This window comes from Equus przewalskii, unplaced genomic scaffold (genome assembly GCF_037783145.1).
Source record: "Equus przewalskii isolate Varuska unplaced genomic scaffold, EquPr2 ChrUn-3, whole genome shotgun sequence".
NCBI classification, from domain to species: Eukaryota; Metazoa; Chordata; class Mammalia; order Perissodactyla; family Equidae; genus Equus; species Equus przewalskii.
The window spans coordinates 113,382-127,189 of NW_027228751.1; the positions used below are offsets into that span (position 1 = coordinate 113,382).

The 13,808-nt window shown below is 39.6% G+C and overlaps 1 pseudogene; it reads right to left on the minus strand.

Moving 5' to 3' along the window:
- Positions 1–1,757: 1,757 nt before the first annotated feature.
- Positions 1,758–8,635, minus strand: LOC103554007 (flavin-containing monooxygenase 5-like; annotated as a pseudogene).
- Between the last annotated feature and the right edge of the window lie 5,173 nt (positions 8,636–13,808).

Consider the following 13,808-nt stretch of genomic DNA (forward strand, 5'->3'; position numbering starts at 1 on the left):
CTAAGTTCTCTAGAAAAGATAAAAAAAAAATCTGTCTTTGTTATTACCTTTAAGTAAAATAAAATTTGACTGGAAGATGGAACTATTTTAAAAGAAAGAAATTAGTGCATAGTAATGTTGGTCGTAATTGACCCGTACTTTAATTTAAACTTGATTTTAATACTCCTTTGGTTCAGGGTGCCTAGCAGTAGCAAAAAAACCACAGGAATTCATTCCACAGCCTTTAACATGCAGGTGGCCCAGTGACTTTGGAGTTCCGTTGTTGGTATTACCACTGGCTGGATTAAACCAATGAAAGCCAAAGTTGGTTTTTCCAAATGAAGTGGGAATACATGATGATATTAGGGATATTTGGTTATCAATGATATGCACAGAATCTTCAAGGAAAGTATATCCTGCAGCAAAGATGACCACATCAATATTCTCCACCTGCTACCTTCTTCAAAAGTGGGATCTGATTTCATGAGTTCTTTCACGTTGGATTTGACCATTATTCTGCCAGAAATTATGTGATTGTGAAGGTTGTCATGGATACTCACTTGAGAGTTTAGCAATCTGTAAAACTGGGGAAGATGATTCATATTAGTCTTTGCTCTCTCTTCATTTATTCATTCCCTTATCCACTTATACATTCCAGAAAACTATATTGGGCACTCTTTTTCTCCCTTCTGTTTTGATGGATGAGATAAAAACGTTCTTTAGGAAATGTTAAGACTCCCGAGTCATCCTTTTCCTCTTCTCTTTCTCTTCCTTTATTCTTCTTTTATAAAGCCATTCTCATACAAAGAAGCCAGTAAAAAGCCAGGAAAACAAAGTTCTGGTCCTCCAATGCAAAAGGCTTCCTCTGGCTTTCCACCTTTAAACATAGCTGTCTACACTAGTGCAAGACAGAGGCACAGATACGCGGAAATGTGAGGGTCCCATTCTCAACTTGGATCCTGATGCTGAACTTGCATCAAGCGTTTCTCACAATAAAGCACTCTTCATTCTGTCTGTGCTCTGAGCCTCAGCTCTAGTCCATAGCTCTTGCCAGATGCTGAGATCTTTAGTTGAACTTCACATGGTGGTGGTAATTGCATGTATACAATAAAGCTTCATTTATCAGGCACTGTCATATAATCAGCATTTCGAGGACACAGAAATGTACACAGGTAAGGAAATTCTTCTTTTACTTTTAATTCCTTTACTTTTTACATAGTGTTTTGATGAAAATGTTTCTAAAATTTATTGCACTCGTCTCATTTCTTAAACAGTGTGTAATGAACATAACCTTCTTTTATCGCTCATTTTCTTCACTAAGCACCTTAATTACTGCTCAAATGCTATAATGCACTTTCAATGTCTCCTGCCTGTGCTGTTCATTATTATGGCTCTTGTCACTGTGTCTGTAGCTGGCAGTATTTCCCTTCTCATTTATGGCTCTGGCCTGACAAACAAGACAGCTCATGGTTAGAATTATCTGCAAAATAAAGGTCAATACATTCTGACTGATTATCTTCAATCTGGTCTCATTAGTGAAGTGTACAGGTCATACTGTATAGAAGTCTGTCTGTCCTTTCTGGTTCTTAGAATCAATCACGTCAGTTGAGACAAAATAAATGCACCCTGAAGGTAACATGAATATCTTTTCTGAGGCTTTAGACCATAGTTTGCATGATTTAATCTTTCATTTATTCTCCGTCTAGTTACTCAACATAGACGTTGTCACGATCTTCTTGATGATATTAAAGCAAGTGAAACGCACACTGTCCATGGGACTAGCCTTCATCCCACACACAGTTCAATATCCAGGCCCCTCATCTGGTGCTAAGAAACACCTGGGAAAAGTAAGAGTGTGTTCAAAGTGGGGTAGTCAAGCAGCTGTGGGGCAGGGAAAAGAACCTAGAAGTTACCTGACCCCTTCAGTAAAAACAGAACCGTGTGACCTACGTCATCAGGTGTAGAATATATAGGTCTGGAAACTATGCAGGAGCCAGAATCCCTCCCCTCCCCTGTCATTCGACACCTCCTCCGACTGCTGGCTCTTTGGAACATGACCTGGGCCTCCTCACTGCTTTGGAAATCCTGCTGAGGATGGGGGCCTGTGAACTGACAGAAGGGCTGAAAGAGATGAATGCCTCCAACTCTTCCCCAAACTTTAGTGTGGATTCCTCTTTGAAAAAAAAAAAAAAACACTCAGTAATCCAAGACTTTTCAGTGTTCCAATGGTGTAACTATATGTTTTCTGCTAATCTATAGGTTTAAGATTAGGTGCTTTTGTCCTTTGCATATCGGATTCCCCATCAGTGCCTGGGGCTTCTCACCTCCTTGGTCTCCTGAACTCTGCCAGCCTCCACTCTGGGTTAGCAGACGCATTTTCTCAGCTGGAGCTCCTAAGACCTTCCATCTTGCAAAGGGCTAGGATCAGCTTTCCTCATTTTTACTTCTCAATTCACACCCTGGTGTTCTCATCCATTCTCTGATGTCAGCTATTTATTTCTGGATTAATCTTAAATATACATCTATACACAAACAGTTTAAATTAGTTCTAATGTGTTTGCTTTGTCAAATCAGTGACCATTGCTTAAACATGAAACACACACACACACCAGCAACAACTTATTTCTTTTATTCTTAGGTTGAAAATGTGGCAAATCCACTAATAAGGTGATCTAAATTTTAGTACTGGCCTTTTTTTTTCTAATTTCCTGCCTCCCTTTATGCTAGCTGTTAATGCCTCTGGACCTCAGTTTTCTTGGCTTTAAAATAAAGGGGCTTGGGGCCGGGTAAGCCCGGGGTGCAGCAGTTAAGTTCACACATTCCACCTCTCAGTGGCCCGGGATTCACCTGTTGGGATCCCGGGTATGGACACGGCACCACTTGGCAAAAGCTATGCTGTGGCAGACGTCCCACGTATAAAGTGGAGGAAGATAGGCATGGATGTTAGCTCAGGGCCAGTCTTCCTCAGCAATGAGAGGAGGATTGGCAGTAGTTGGCTCAGGGCTGATCTTCCTCAAAAAAAAATAATAATAATAATAAAAATAAAGGGGCTTGAACTAAATAATTTCTTAAGCTATCCCTAGTTCTAAAATGTTGATATTTTATTTATTATATGTATTCACCTCATTTAATTGGTCTAAAGAACTACCACCAGAAATCCTTTAAAATATGAAATTTTGTTTATCATATTATTTTTCTGACCTTTTTCCCCCTTTAAATTGGATTTTTTTAATGAGAAAATATTTTAAACATAGAAAAAAGTAAACAGAATCATACAACAGACACATAAGTATTGTGTGTGATGATATATATATATATGCATCTGGCACACAGTAAGTGATTAGCAAATACTCTCGGAACGAGTGAATGATCAGCACCACTGACGGAGAAGACAGTTTAAAACAGCTGTTATTTCCCCAGAATGGCCAGCAGAGGGCGAGCTTGTACATTGACAAAACTGACCCTTGGTTTAGAAGGGTTACCTTGGTGTGTTAGCGCCCCTCAGTGTACAACTTGATTATTGTGCAATTACCAGCACATTTCCAACAACTGATCTATTTGCACCTTGTTAACCATACTAAATAAGTACAACTACACATGTGCAAAAATTGGTCACAGATCTCAAAGTGAGTGGCATGTTAAATAACCGTTTGGAAAATTTGCAATATTTAAGTCACCTGTCTAGATCATGCCCCCCGACTCTTCTTTGCAGGTTATAGAGAGAGTTCTAAGCCATGTGAGTCAGGATAGAAAGTGATGGTCTGAATTAATTCTCCAAGCTGCTGCCTATTTTGTTCCACTAGTATTTACACACACACACACACACACACACAGTCCTTATCCCCAGAGGAAGCCACTATTAACAGTTTTTTGTATCTTCTTAAAATCACATATACGTTTACCACTATAGGTATATAGGAGTTTTTTCTATAAATTGGATCACCAATACACATGGTCCTATAATTTGATTTTTTCAAAGAATATCTTCTGACGTCTGCGCATATGATAGTTCTTCATTTTTTCTAATGACCATGTAGTCTTCCACAGTATAGATGTGTTAACTAGTGGAGATCTTGACAAAGAGCAAAAGGCTTGACTGTTTCTAGTCGTGATTGTTGAGTATCCATTAGGCCCAGCCAACACGCTCAAACCTCTGCTGGGTCTTGTGTGTAGATATGTGCCTTTAGTGGAAAGCCATAAGCAGAAGCCTTGAGTCTTAGTTGTCCTGGGTTTATGCATCTGCACAGGCAGGTGGAGAATTCCCACATCAACAAAACACAACTCTAAGAAAACAGACTTGCCTTGTGGTATGGCTGACCTCCACAGCCACGCCAGGGCCAGAATTCCCAATGCCGATCACAAGGATTCTCTTTCCCATAAATCTCTCTGGACTCTGATATTCCTTGCTGTGGAAACGCTGACCTTTGAACTTCTCAATCCCTATGTAAAGAAAAAAAAATGGAAAATAGCAATTCAGCTTCAGGAAATGTAGAGCTCACTGTAGTTGTTACATTGCATTTGCACAGTTTCATAGTAAACCCACTTTAACAGTAAAATCTGTATATATAGTACCACTTTCAACTACTTTTCCATTGTCCCTCTATGATACACAAACATCCATTGATATTAACAGAAATTTGACTTACTGTAGCACACACATGAAGTTATATTATATGTACTTTTTTACAGAGCAAATTCGTTTTGGTGATACCCAAATTCATAGTGAACTATGTTTTTTTTTCTGTGGTTATCATTACGGACTCTCAAAATTGGAAAATTAGAGTCATCCAGACAAACCTTGCACTATATATTAATACAGCCTTGCTATTCAAATGTGATTCTCCGACAGGCAGCAGCACCTGGAAACTTTGTCAACGGCAAATCCACTAGCCCCAATCCAGACACGCTGAATCAATCTCAGGGAGCTGGAACCTCGATCTCGCTTAACAAAGTCTCCAGGTGACTCTTACCATACTAAAGTTTGAGAGCCACTGATCTAAAAACCCCTCATTAATGGTTATTAGTTTCTGCTTACATACCTCTTGAATTGGGAAACTCACTACTTTACAAGGCAGACCATTTCATTTTGGGACAAGACTTCTTGTTGGAAAATCCCTTTTCTTTCCAGTGAAGTCAACCTCCCCGGAACTTCTACCTGTCAGCTCTCATCCTGCCCAACAAGAACACACATGGCATTGATTCCATCCTTTCTGTGATGGTCATATCATAGCCAAAGGTGGTGATCGTGCTCCTTTCTCACCCCTAACAAGTTTCCTCCTCCAGGTTAAATAACTTCTGTGGTTTTATACATTCATCATGCTGCATTTGCCTGACTCTCTACTGTCCTGGTTGTTTTCCTCTAATTATGTTCCCTTTTGTCACCATTCTTCTTGAAGTGGGCACCAGAGTAGAGCACAACACTCCAGGTATGGCTTGACAACACAGGTGAAAAAGACACCTCTCTTTCTTAAGGGAAACTTAAGTGCCCATGGCTTGGATGCAGACATTCTGATTATGACAGGCTTTTTCTTTTATAAAACTTAAAAACCTATAGAAGCCAGATTTTCCTCTAATTGTATTATTTGGGGCAATAGCTTATTGCTTGCCATTATCAAGAGAATTTTAAATCCACTTTACTTAACCACAGACCATCCACCCTTAGGATTCCCTGAGATGGGAAAATTACATACGTGGGAAAAACTGAAGTGGTAAATGAGGGTCAGTATGACAGCCACTGCAGACCATGCCTGCATCAAAGGCAGATGGCCTTTGCTTCCCCTAAGCTTCTGTTACAACATCCCACTGGCCAGGTGGATGAGAAATCAGGATGTTTTCTCACACTGTGCATCGTCATCTGAGTATAAAAGGACGAATATGGGTGTCACATGACCATCTCCTTCCACCTCCCTGAAACTAGAGGACTGCCTCTGGACCAATAGAGGTCATCCAGTTTATTTCCCAGATTCCATGGAAAGCGGATCCTGAATAATCATTTTCTTGTAGATATTTCAATATTTAAAAATCTTTAACGAGATTTTACAATCTGATTTAGATTTGTTCCACAATTCCCATGAAAATTGAGAAGTGAGTAATAAGAAAGGTATTTGGTTTCCTTTATACCTGTTGCTTGACTTTTTCCCCTGCCATATAGCTTATGTAGCAGATATATATGCCAATACACCCTTGATTTCAAGTCTTCCAAATTGATGACTATATGGATGGATTAACAGACAGATGAGATGGTAAATGTAGGCACACATGTTCAAAAGTTGTCTTTTTAGAGATTTATGCCACAGACACATTAACTTCTACCTAATACTAAGTAAGACTCTCCTGTGAGGTGGCAGGAACTAGATGTCCCATCAGCAAAAAAGATGAGTTGCAAAAGAGATAAAGCTAGCAAGCCTTTCCAAATGGAAGTTTCCATGAGTCTAGAAAAATGATAATGATGATATTAGCTAACAGTTACTCAGTGTTTATCTTATCATAAGCATAGATGTAATTGTTCTATATGCACGCACTCATTTCACCTGGAAAGAGACCCGTCTGCAAAGAGGGTTGTAGTGATGGTCTGAGTTTGTGCAAGGAAAATGCCAAGTGAGAAAGTCATGTGGTTGATGTATGCATGTATATACAAAAGACCACCACGCAGGCAAAAAGGTTTTGCAAATAAACACAATATTGCCTCTAATTCAATAGTCAGTGTCTCTAAATCAGGATATTTAATACCCTGAAACTGTACACAAAATCTCTTATTTATGTGTCTTTCTCTAGAGAAAGGTGACAGCTGCCTTCAGCAGATTCTCAAGGGTCAAGATTACAAAAGACCCTAAAGCCTACCTGGAAACAGATGTACTTCACAAGGTCAAGGTGCTTGGCATACATCTTCAAATACTCTGGGGGCTGTGAGCTGTGCATGTAATTTGGAAAATGATCAGCTAAGGAGAAGTCACTGAAATAGGTCACTTCCTTGGAAGTGTCGATGTTCACAGATCTATAGATGCTGGGCTTTCCTTCTTCTGACTTCTCTTTTAGAAAGTAAAGGAAAACATTCCCATCCTGATAAGCAATGCAGTAGAGCCAGATTGTTCTTTAAGAGGCATGTGCAAGTCTACGCTGCTGCTAGATTTCTCCAATGCCTGCAAGTCAGAGAGCACCGACATGTGCTTCCATTCAGCTGACTTTGGCATCTGATCTGCCAAGACCTCAGTTCTTCAGAAGGCCAGAGGCTTGTAAGGGTTTTGAGTGTTTGATTCTTCCTATTGACTTGTTCCCAACCCTGCCTGCCCTTATTGAAGTCCCAGACAGTGCTCTCTAGAAATTCATCACTCGGTCTTCCTTTACTTCACATCAGGGGGACTTTATCTGATCTGGAATTCAGTTACATGGGACACATTTTTCCTGTTCTGAAGGGTTTAGTGGGATGAAAATTCCTCCCCGAAAATGATGACTCAGGAAGGAAAGGAGAGAGAGAGTGTTGAATACCAACTCTGTAACCAATGACTAGGTTAGGTATTCTCACAGAGGCCACCTATGAAGAACTGATTACTAGTTTCTTATGGATTAGGAAACGAGGGCTCTAAGACTTGCCCGGCTGAAGCTTTCAGTCTCCTGTTCCAGGGCCCATTTCCTGCCTTAGGGCTGTCCCCCTCAGCACCAGCCTCTGCATCCACAGCACCTCTAGGACATCTGGCTCAGCGCTGACCACTCTCTCTCGTACGGTACTGATCTGTATCCATGTCTCTTTCCTTTGCCATAAACCCTGAGAGTCAGGAACCATTCCTGTTTATCAATCTATCCCTATGGAGTACAATTCCCAGCTCACAGCAGGTTGTTGTTTTATATTTGTTGAGTTGCAGGTTGGATGTGCTCTGTGTCCCATCGAAAGAATATGGAGACTTACTTGGAATCTCCAGAGCCCCCCAGTGTCATCACAGGTGAGCTCAAAGAAAGTGGGCTCCAGCCTTTCATCCAAGCAGCACTCACTCGCTCCCACACCACTGATCCCAGCTCTGATCACTGCCACTTTCTTCTTCCTCACATTCTTCTTCATCATCTGGAGGGACAGAGACCATCATCAGTGCTGCAAGGCCAGTAACTGAGGGTGAACTGCCATTCAGTTAAAACCTCTATGTCAGCAAAGATCTCTAACAATTCATTTTTTCAGAAATAATCCCAGGTCCTTGAATTTTGGTTGGTTCCTGCCTTCCCAGGCTTTCCCCGATGGAATCAGTGATGATCCAGCTCCACTTGGTTCCTGAGTCTCCTGAACATAGAGGGGAGAATGTGAGCCTGGATGATAGTTTAGGACATTAATTTTTAAATCTTACTCCTTTACTCCCATTCAAGCAGGTTACAGGCTTTCTGAGCCATTGTCTCAAGGAAGAATAAGCCAGGGAAAAAAACCAGAAGTTGTTCTTGTTCCTAAAAGTCTCCAGGCCAGATGGAGGTAAGGAGCGAAGGGAAGAAACAGTAGTTGAATATGCAGGAGGCGTAGAGGGGCCTCCCCTGGAATACACAGGTTCCACCTGCCTCCAGAACAAAGCCAGTGTCTTCAGGACCTGTTCTGCCCTGTCTTGCCCCCTCTCATCCCACTCACCATTTTTAATGAAATTTCCTCTGTGCTTTGCCTGTGAATTTTCCCATTTGCAGCCATTTCTGAAAATGTACATAGATAAACGCTCATAACAACTTTACATTTGTTCGTTGCTTAGTTGTCTTCCAAGCACGTTAGTAAGCTTCTTTTTTTATTTTCAATTTGGTCCTCAGAAAAAGTAGGTAGGGCAAGTAATACTATAGTCCATTTTCCTGATGAGGAAAACCATGACTCACTGAAGAGCAGTCAATGTTCAAGGTCTTCCTGTGACGAACAGTGAAGCTGTGCCAAATACGTGGGCTGAGTGACTTCCCCAGCACTTCCTGGGAACTGCCCACCGTATTTCACAATGCCCACCCACCCACACTTCCTTCTGGAGAATTCCTGCCTAGATTGTCTCCTGCCCTAAATAATTATGCTCTGGGTAGTATGTTTTTTCCCAGCCCTGGACTGGGAGTGAGATCCTAACCCTTTAAGAGTTAACACTGATAGGGAAGAGGTCAAAGGGATGTAACATATGGAGAGTTCCAAGGCTACAGAAGAAGCCAGGGCAGCCTTTATGGGCCATGGGCAAGATCAAGTGAGGACATCATCCAGCAGAGACACAGGAGAAGACAAGAGAGAAGCAGAAGGGTAGTGACCCAGCCTTTACAAAAGGAAAGGGAGTATCCTTGGCTTTCCAAAATGGCTGTGCTGTGGCTCTCTGTATCCTCGAAATAACCCCAGCTAGCTGGACTCTGTGCCATGATTTAGGGCTAAATTGAGTCCCAATGGGGTCAGAGCACTGAGCAGTGAGCCCTTCCTAAAGAGTGCTGCCTAAAAACTCAGATGCCACTACCAAAAGGGGCTTTACCAAAACAGAAACAGTGAATACAAGCAGGAAATAAGATTAGCCTGAAATCCTGGGTCCTTTGTTCATCAGGCACCACTTGGGATATTTCTTTAAACTATTACTTAATCCTTCAGGTTTTTAAAATTGTGGTCATAATAGCTTATAACATAGTGAGATTTCATTTGTACATTATCATTTGTCATACACCATATAAGTGTGCCCCCTCACCCCTTGTGCCCACCCTCCAACCCCCTTCCCCTAGTAACCACTAATTTGTTCTTTTTGTCCGTAAGTGTGTTTATATTCCACATATGAGTGAAATCATATGGTGCTTGTCTTTCTCTGCCTGGCTTATTTCACTTAACATGATGCCCTCAAGGTTCATTCATGTGGTTGCAAATGGGACGATTTTGTCTTTTTTATGGCTGAGCAGTATTCCATGGTATACATATATACTTCATCTTCTTTATCCAGTCATCCGTTGATGGGCACTTGGGTTGCTTCCATGTCTTGGCTATTGTAAACAATGCTGCAATGAACATAGGGGTGCATAAGTCCCTTTGAAGTGTTGATTTCCAGTTCTTTGGGTAAATACCCAGTAGTGAGATAGCTGGGCCATATGGTATTTCTATTTTTAATTTTTTGAGAAATCTCCATACTGTTTTCCACAGTGGCTGCACCAGTTTGCATTCCCACCACCAGTGGATGAGGGTTTCCTTTTCTCCACAACCTTTCCAAAATTTGTTGTTTTTTGTCTTGGTGATTATAGCCATTCTAATGGGTGTAAGATAATATCTAAGTGTGCTTTTGATTTGCATTTCCCTGATGATTAGTGATGAAGAGCATCTTTTCATGTGCCTATTAGCCATCTGTATATCTTCTTTGGAAAAATATCTGTTCGTATCTTCCACCCACTTTTTGATTGGGTTGTTTGTTTTTTTGTAGTTCATTTGTGTGAGTTCTTTATATATTATAGAGATTAACCCCTTATTGGATATATGATTTGCAAATATTTTCTCCCAGTTGATGGGTTGTTCTTTCATTTTGGTCTTGGTTTCCTTTGCCTTCCAGAAGCTCATTAGTCTGATTAAGTCCCACTTGTTTATTTTTTCTTTTGTTTCCTTTGTCTGCATAGACAGGGTATTCGAAAAGATCTTTTTAAGTCTGATGTCAAAGAGTGTACTGCCTATATTCTCTTCTGGAAGTTTTATGGTTTCAGGTCTTACCTTCAAGTCTTTGGTCCATTTTGAGTCTATTTTTGTGCATGGGGAAATATAATGGTCTGCTTTCATTCTTTTGCCTGTGGCTGTCCAGTTTTCCCAGCACCATTTATTGAAGAGGCTTTCCTTTCTCTATTGTGTACTCTTGGCTCTTTTGTCGAAGATTAACTGTACATAGATGTGTGGTTTTATTTCTGGGCTTTCAATTCTGTTCCATTGATCTGTATGTCTGTTCTTATATCAGTACCATGCTGTTTTGATTACTATAGTTTTGTAATACATTTTGGAGCCAGGGATTGAGATGCCACCAGCTTTGTTCTTCCTTTTTAGGATTGCTTTGGCTATTTGGGATCTTTTTTTGCCCCTTATGAATTTTAAGATTCTTTGTTCTATTTCTGTGAAGAATGTCATTGGGATTCTGATTGGGATTGCATTAAATCTGTGGATTGCTTTAGGTAGTATGGACATTTTAACTATGTTTATTCTTCCAATCCATGTTCATGGAATATATTTCCATTTCTTTATGTCATTATCTATTTCTTTCAATACGTCTTATAGTTTTCTTTTTATAGGTCTTTCACCTCCCTGATCAAATTTATTCCTAGATGTTTTATTCTTTTTGTTGCAATTGTAAACGGGATTGTATTCTTGAGTTCTTATTCTGTTAGTTCACTTCTTGAGTGTAGAAATGCTACTGATTTTTGTAAGCTGACTTTTTACCCTGAAACTTTGCTGTAGTTATTATTTCTATTAGTTTTCCGATGGATTCTTTAGGATTTTCTATATATAAAATCATGTCATCTGCAAACAGCAAGAGTTTCACTTCTTCAGTGCCTATTTGGATTCCTTTTCTTTCTTTTTCTTGTCTAATTGCTCTGGCCAAAACTTCTAGAACTATGTTGAATAAGAGTAGTGAGAGTGGGCACCCTTGTCTTATTCCTGTTCTCAGAGGGATGGCTTTCAGTTTTTCCCCACTGAGTATGATGTTGGTGGGGGGTTTGTCATATATGGCCTTTATCATGTTGAGGTACTTTCCTTCTATACCCATTTTATTGAGAGTTTTTACCATGAATGGATTCTGGATCTTGTCAAATGCTTTCTCTGCATCTATGGACATTATCATGTGGTTTTTCTTCCTCATTTTGTTAATGTGGTATATTACGTTGATTGATTTGCGGATGTTGAACCATCTCTGTGTCCCTGGTATGAATCCCACTTGATCATGGTGTATGATCTTTTTAATGTATTGCTGTCTTTGGTTTGCCAACATTTTGTTCAGGATTTTTGCCTCTATGTTCATCAGTGATATTGGCCTGTAATTCTTCTTATTTGTGTTGTCCGTATCTGGCTTTGGTATCAGGGTGATGTTGGCCTCGTGGAATGTGTTAGGATTATATCCATCTTCTTCAAGTTTCTGTAATAGTTTGAGAAGAATAGGTAATAAATCTTCTTTGAATGTTTGGTAGAATTCTCCTGAGATGCTGTCTGGTGCTGGACTTTTATTTCTGGGGAGGTTTTTGATACCTGTTTCAATCTCTTTACTTGTGATCGATCTAGTCATATTCTCTATTTCTTCTTCATTCAGTCTTGGGAGGTTGTAAGAGTCTAAGAATTTATCCGTTTCTTCTCGATTGTCCAGTTTGTTGGCATATAGTTTTTCATTGTATTATCTTATAATCTTTTCTATTTCTGTGGTATCCATTGTAATTTCTCCTCTTTCATTTCTAATTTTATTTATTTGAGTCTTCTCTCTTTTTTTCTTAGTGAGTCTGGCTAAGGGTTTTTCAATTTTGTTTCTCTTCTCAAAGAACCAGCTCCTTGCTTCATTGATCCTTTAATAATAATAATTTTTATTATATCCCTCATGCTGCTGAGTTTAGGCTTTCTTTGTTCTTATTTTTCTAATTCTGTTAGATGTAGTTTAAGATTGTTTATTTGAGCTCCTTCTTGTTTGTTAACATGGGCCTGTATTGCTATAAATTGCCCTCCTAGGACTGCTTTTGCTGCATCCCATATGAGTTGGTAAGGTGTGTTTTAGTTCTCATTTGTCTCAAAATATTTTTTGATGTCTCCTTTTATTTCTTTGACAACCCATTGGTTGTTCAGTAGCATGTTGTTTAGTCTCCATATTTTTGTTCCTTTCTCTGCTTTTTTCTTGTAGTTGATTTCTAGTTTCATAGCATTAGGGTCAGAGAAGATAGTAGATATGATTTCAATCTTCTTAAATTTATTGAGGTTTGCCTTGTTTCCCAATATATGGTCTATCTTTGAGAATGTTCCATGTGTACTTGAGAAGAATGTACACTCTGCTGTTTTTGGATGGAGTACTCTATATATGCCTATTAAGTTCATCTGGTCTAGTTTTTCATTTAATTCCACTATCTCCTTGTTGACTTTTTGTCTGGATGATCTATCCATTGAAGTAAGTGGGGGTGTTGAGGTCTCCTAGTATTATTGTGTTGTTGGTAATATCTCCTTTTAGGCTTGTTAATAGTTGCTTATGTACTTTGGTGCTCCTGTGTTGGGTGCATATATGTTTATAAGTGTTATGTCTTCTTGGTAGAGAGTCCCTATTATCATTATATGCTGTCCCTCTATGTCTCTCTTTACCTGTTTTATCTTGAAGTCTACTTTCTGTGATATAAGCATGGCAATACCTGCTTTCTTTTGTTTGCTGTTAGCTTGGAGTATCGTCTTCCATCCCTTCACTCTGAGCCTATGTTTGTCTTTAGAGCCAAGAGGTGTTTCCTGGAGGCAGCACATTTTTGGTTCTTGTTCTTTAATCCATCCTACCATTCTGTGTCTTTTGATTGCAGAACTCAGTCCATTTACATTTAGAGTGATTATTGATATATGAGGGCTTAATACTGCCATCGTATCACATGTTTTCTAGGTCTTCTGCATATCCTTTGTTTCTTGTCCTGTGTATATCAGGCTACTGATTTGATTAGGTAGTTTTCTGTATTTGTTTTCTTCATTTTCTCCTTGTTTATCATATACGTCTCTGTTCTAATAATTTCTTTAGCAGTTACCATTAGGTTAGTATAAAAAGTCTTATAGATGAGATAGTCCATTTTCTGATTGCCTCTTATTTCCTTAGACTATACTGATTCCATCCCTTTCCTCTTCCTCTTCCAAGTTATTATTGTCATATCTTATTCCATCTTGTGTTGTGAATTTG